The following is a 5,527-nucleotide window of genomic DNA, read 5'->3' on the forward strand; positions in this document are numbered from 1 at the left end:
CAACTTGACCATGTGGGCTTTGGCAGTGAGCACCAAAGCTGACACCACCCTACTCAAAGGAGGGCACCCTGCTCATGTAATATGCTCCCTTGTATACTCAATATTGTATAGTCTTGTGGTGATGGTAGGAGGGCAGATGGGAGAAGGAAGCTCACCAAAGGCTGAAATTTAATGTTTCTCCAGCTAGGTAATAGAGCTTAGAACTAATTTAATTTGGTTTAGAGAACGAATGAAGTGATATTTGATGTATCTTAGGGTTCTGGAGTAAAAATCATACTGTGGCCTTTGCGTTCTCTCTCCCTCTCCCAACATGGCGGCCTCAGCAAAAATGAAGACTAAGAAGGGGAAGACTATCTCCCTAACAGACGTCCTGAAGATGGAGGGACTGCTGGAGGAAACACCTATGTCCCCAAACCAGTCAGCTGGGCTGATGAAACAGATGACCTAGAAGGAGATGTTTCAACCACTTGGCATAGTAATGATGATGACCTCCAGTTGACCGTTCCATCCTGCCCACTGCTCCACGGGCTGTTCAGGAATCCAATATCCACTGGAGCCATCTTCCCAAGTCGCCACCCTACACTGCTTTCCTAGGGAACCTGCCCTGTGATGTGACAGAAGACTCCATGAAGGAATTCTTTAGAATTCCTTCAGAGGTTTAAATATCAGTGCAGTGCGTTTATAACGTGAACCCAGCAATCCTAAGAGGTTGAAAGGTTTTGGTTATGCTGAGTTTGAGGACCTGGATTCCTTGCTCAGTGCCCTGAGCCTCAATGAAGAGTCTCTAGGTAACAGGAGAATTCGAGTGGACGTTGCTGATCAAGCACAGGATAAAGACAGGATGATCGTTCTTTTGGCAGAGATAGAAATCGGGATTCTGACAAAACAGATACAGACTGGAGGGCCCGTCCTGCTACAGAAAGCTTTGATGACTACCCACCTAGAAGAGCTGATGATAGCTTTGGAGACAAGTAGCGAGATTGTTATGATTCCGACCCATATCGTGATGGGTATCGGGACAGTTATTGTGATGGCCCACGCCGGGACATGGATCGATACCGGGGCTGCGATCGCTATGATGACCGAGGCAGCAGAGACTATGATAGAGGCTAGGATTCCAGGACAGGCAGTGGCAGAAGAGCATTTGGTAGTCGGTACCGTAGGGATGACGACTACAGAGGAGCTCCAGAGATGATTACTCTCGGGATGATTATGGGCGTGATGATAGAGGTCCTCCGCAAGGACCCAAACTGAACCCAAAGCCTCGGAGTGCTCCTAAGGAAGATGATTCCTCTGCTAGCACCTCCCAGTCCAGTCGAGCAGCCTCTATCTTTGGAGGAGCAAAGCCTGTTGACACAGCTGCTAGAGAATGAGAAGTAGAAGAGCGGCTACAGAAGGAACAGGAGAAACTGCAGCGTCAGCTGGATGAGCCAAAGCTAGAACGACGGCCTCGGGAGAGACACCCAAGCTGGCGAGGTGAAGAAACTCAGGAACGGGAAGGGTCAAGGGCAGGAAATGAGTCATCACAGATTGGGACCTCAGTCACATCTGGCAGAAGTAAGTCAGACCAGGATGCACGAAGGAGAGAGAGTGAGAAGTCGCTAGAATATGAAACACCCAGTAAGGAGGAAGACTGCCAGTCTCCAGCCTCTAAGCCTCCCAAACCTGAACAGCCTCTAAAGGTAATGCCAGCCCCTCCACCAAAGGAGAATGCTTGTGTGAAACGAAGTTCTAACCCTCCTGCTCGATCTCAGAGTTCAGACACAGAGCAGCAGTCCCCTACAAGTGGTGGAGGGAAAGTAGTTCCAGCTCAGCCATCTGAGGAAGGACCAGTAAGGAAAGCAGATGAAAATAAAGTAGATGGGGTGAGTGCCCCAAAACGCCAAAGTGGAAATTCCAGCCATGGTCCAGGAGATGGAGGGAGCAAAGACCACTGCAAGGAGTCAGACAGGAAAGATGGCAAAAAGCATCAGGATTCCAGGTCTGCACCTGAGCCAAAGAAAGCTGAAGAAAATCCAGCCTCTAAATTCAGTTCTGCAAGCAAGTATGCTGCTCTTGCCGTTGATGGTGAAGATGAAAATGAGGGAGAAGATTACACCGAATAGACCTCTGCATTCTGTGCTTTCTCCTAGTCTCTCACCACCCTGGAACATTCGAGAGCAAATCAAATCTCTATCCAGACAAGACAAAATAAAACTCACCATCTCCTGGGAAAAAAAAAAAATCATACCGTGCATGATTCCTACCCGCAGGGAGCTTACTGTCAGGAGGATGGGTGGATAAAAATGTGTTAATATTGTATTTGCCACAGTGCAATTAGTGCCATAGATAAGGCCTCTTACAGGGCATTCAGAAGAAGGAAAGACCACTTGGTAGAACCAAGAAAGGCTTAGAGTATGAAGTGATATTTGTAATAGCTCATCAAGTATAGAAGGGATTTCATAGAGAGGAGGGAAGGGCACTCCAGGTAGGGAAAAGAGTTTGAACAAAGGCTTATGAAACACGTCCCTTGCTCTAGGGATAGAGATGAATCTGGTACTTCTAGGGAAGATTGACAGAAAAACCTTGCCTTCTCCTGGCTCAGGGTCTGATCATTCCCTACAGGGACAAGTCCCCATTGAGAATCACTATATTTTCATTGTATTCCCCCAGATCAGGGATATTTTATTGAGATATACTTCATGTCGTTTATATTAAAAATTGATACAAATATTTATTATTTGAAATACAGTGTAATATTGGTCATGCTTTTTATAAAATACAAAGGACATTTAAGGACCCTCCCTTTAGACTCTGATTCGCTGCCAATCATCTTCCTCCTCATTTGAAAATCATCAGACTTTACTTGGGTTTAAGAAATATGTATGGGGACCTATGAGAGTTAGTATTGGGAAGTTTGGGTCAGACTTAGCAGTTAATACTGAGTGGACACAGAAGAAAGAGATAAGATCAGAGGACTCTGGTCAGAGGAGGATGGACTTAATCAAGGAAGACATCTTTGGAAGGGTACCATGAGCCAGGCATTGATGAACATAAAGAAAAGAATGTGAAGGGATAGTAGGGTAAGGGGAATAAATGTCCACTGAGTTCTGTGTTGCAGAATAAGCAGATAACGAATGAATAAATGAATGAATAAATGCAGGTGCTGTGAAATTATTCAAGTGAAAGATCCTATGGATAGAATGAGCCACCAAGAGACGGTTTCTCCAAAGATGAGTCGCAAAAATTTGGAACTCTGTAGGCTGATAGCAGATAAAGAAAAAAAGTTATTATTGCTACTGTCACATGAGAAGAAAAGGTGTCCGTGGGGCTAACTGAAATTGAGTGCCACCACCAGACTGGTTACCTGGAGTCAGCAGGAGCGGTTGTTTGACTGAGGGGTACCCTGGGAATTTTATCTAATCTCAGTTAAAAATCAGAGAGCTCTTCCTTTCATGTGAAATAACCCCTGAAAATCTCCTGGGTTTTCAGCAGATTAACTGTGAGCAAAATTCAGGCAGAAAATAGAGGCGATGGGCAGGCTGTGGTATCAGCTGTAGAACCCAGGGTATGGAATTGGATTAAATTCAGCAGAAAATGATTTCAGGGTGAGAAGCCCACCTATTTGGATGCCCAGGACTGAAGCAGAGTCGGTAATTTTGGTGGCCTGGCTGCCCAGTGACAAGGGGCTGTTTTATCTGAGATGCAGGGCCTCCTGCCTAAAAGCCAACCACACGAAGGGCAGCTTGGAGGCTGGCCTTTATAGTGTGGATGCGGCCATGGAACGCTTTGTAGGTGGCTCTTGCACAAGAGTTATACTGCCATGTTTTAAAGAGAAGGCAAAGCACAGTTATTTTCTAGAAGGTTCGAAACCTGGTCGGTTCCCCTTTCCCTGCCCAGGTTCTGAATGATTTGAGAAGGAAGACAAAGGAGAGGCAGATAGAAGCCAGGATGGAGGGCACAGCTTTGGTCTGTTAATGCCTCCAGAACTAGGTATGCTAGTACCCTGCCACACACACATGCTGGAAAGACCATGCTCTGGAGCAGTTCCAGAAACCACTTGCTCCCCAAGGGCAGCTCATTCACTGGAGGAGAGAAGGGGGGCTGAGACAAGCAGGCCCAGTGGTTCTCAAACTTATCAGTCTGGTCCTTGATGGGATGAGGTACCAGCTGCATGAGGAAATAATACCCTCCTCTGAACCAAGTGGTTTTCCTGATTCATTTAGGAACTAACTCAGGACTCAGAGGGTAGCAGCTTCCTCTACCCCTCCCTTCCCCATCCCTTTTAGACCTACTGTGGGCTTTGAAATCAACTGGCTTCTCTAGCACTTTCTAGTAAGGAAGGCGGCTTCAGTTCCAGTTTCCTTGAAAAGGCATCCAAAAGTGCTTCCGAGGTTGAGTCTATTCAATTCAGTGAATTTCTCTCAGATCTACTAGAGGAATTATGGATTCTGGATACTGGGAGCTGACAATAAACCTGTACTCAGCATTGGCTACATAATTTGCAGAGCCTAGGCTGAAGGGGAAATGCAGGTCCTTGTTTCAAAAGTTATTAAGAATTGGAAGACAGTGACAGCATAGCATTGATCCAAGTTTGGGACCCTGTCTACACAAGGCCTGGTGCAACTGCAAAGCTCCCACACCGTGAAGCTAGCCCTCAGTGCTTACAGATATTATTTATGGTCTCTGGGCTATTTCCTTCCCTTCCTGCTCTCCAATCAGGAGCACCTCTGTCTGTCTCCCTTTTACACACACACACACACACACACAGACACAGACACACACACATATACACTTTAAATGTAATTTATGTATATCATGTATAAGAGAAATTGCACTTATCAGAAGTGTACAGCTTGATTGATTTCCATAAAATAAACACATCCATGTAACCACATCATTTAACAGAACGTTACTGGAATCTCAGAAAACTCTTTGTGTTCCTTTCTAACCATTACCTTGCTTCTTTTGTGATTGGCGCCTTTCATTCAACTGTCTTTGTGAGATTTATCTGTGTTGTTGTACGTGGCTGAGTTCATTCATTTACCTTGCTGTATTTTAAGTCACTGTATTTATTCATTGACGTTATTTATTCCTTCTACAGTTGATGAACAATTGGGTTGTTTCTAGTATTTGGCTATTACAATTAGTGCAGCTGTGCACATTTCAGTGCATCTCTCCTGGTGCATATGTGCACTTATTTTGTTGGAATTGCTGGCTCATGGATTAAGCTTATGCTAAACTGTAGTGGTTACCAGTATTTCCCCAAAGTGATTGACCAATTTACCCTCCTATTAGTAGTAAATGATGTTCCATTTGCTTAATACTCTTGCCAATGTTAGTTTGTCTTTTTTTAAAACGGTTTTTATTTTGGCCATTCTGGTTGGAAGGGTATAAAAAATTATTTATCCCTTGCCTAAGTTCAGAAAGGATGGAAAGATTCTTAGCCTTGTGCATAAAACACCCCTCCTGTCTCAGCTTCTCTCTGTCCAGTGGCTTCACTTTTTGCGTCATTTTTTTTTTTCTCCACCTGGTGGCACAGAGAGCC

The 5,527-nt window shown here is 44.9% G+C and overlaps 1 pseudogene; it reads left to right on the forward strand.

Moving 5' to 3' along the window:
* Window positions 1-310: 310 nt before the first annotated feature.
* On the forward strand, window positions 311-2,216 carry LOC137764949 (eukaryotic translation initiation factor 4B-like; annotated as a pseudogene).
* The last annotated feature ends 3,311 nt before the right edge of the window (window positions 2,217-5,527 follow it).

This window comes from Eschrichtius robustus, chromosome 5, assembly GCF_028021215.1.
Source record: "Eschrichtius robustus isolate mEscRob2 chromosome 5, mEscRob2.pri, whole genome shotgun sequence".
NCBI classification, from domain to species: domain Eukaryota; kingdom Metazoa; phylum Chordata; class Mammalia; order Artiodactyla; family Eschrichtiidae; genus Eschrichtius; species Eschrichtius robustus.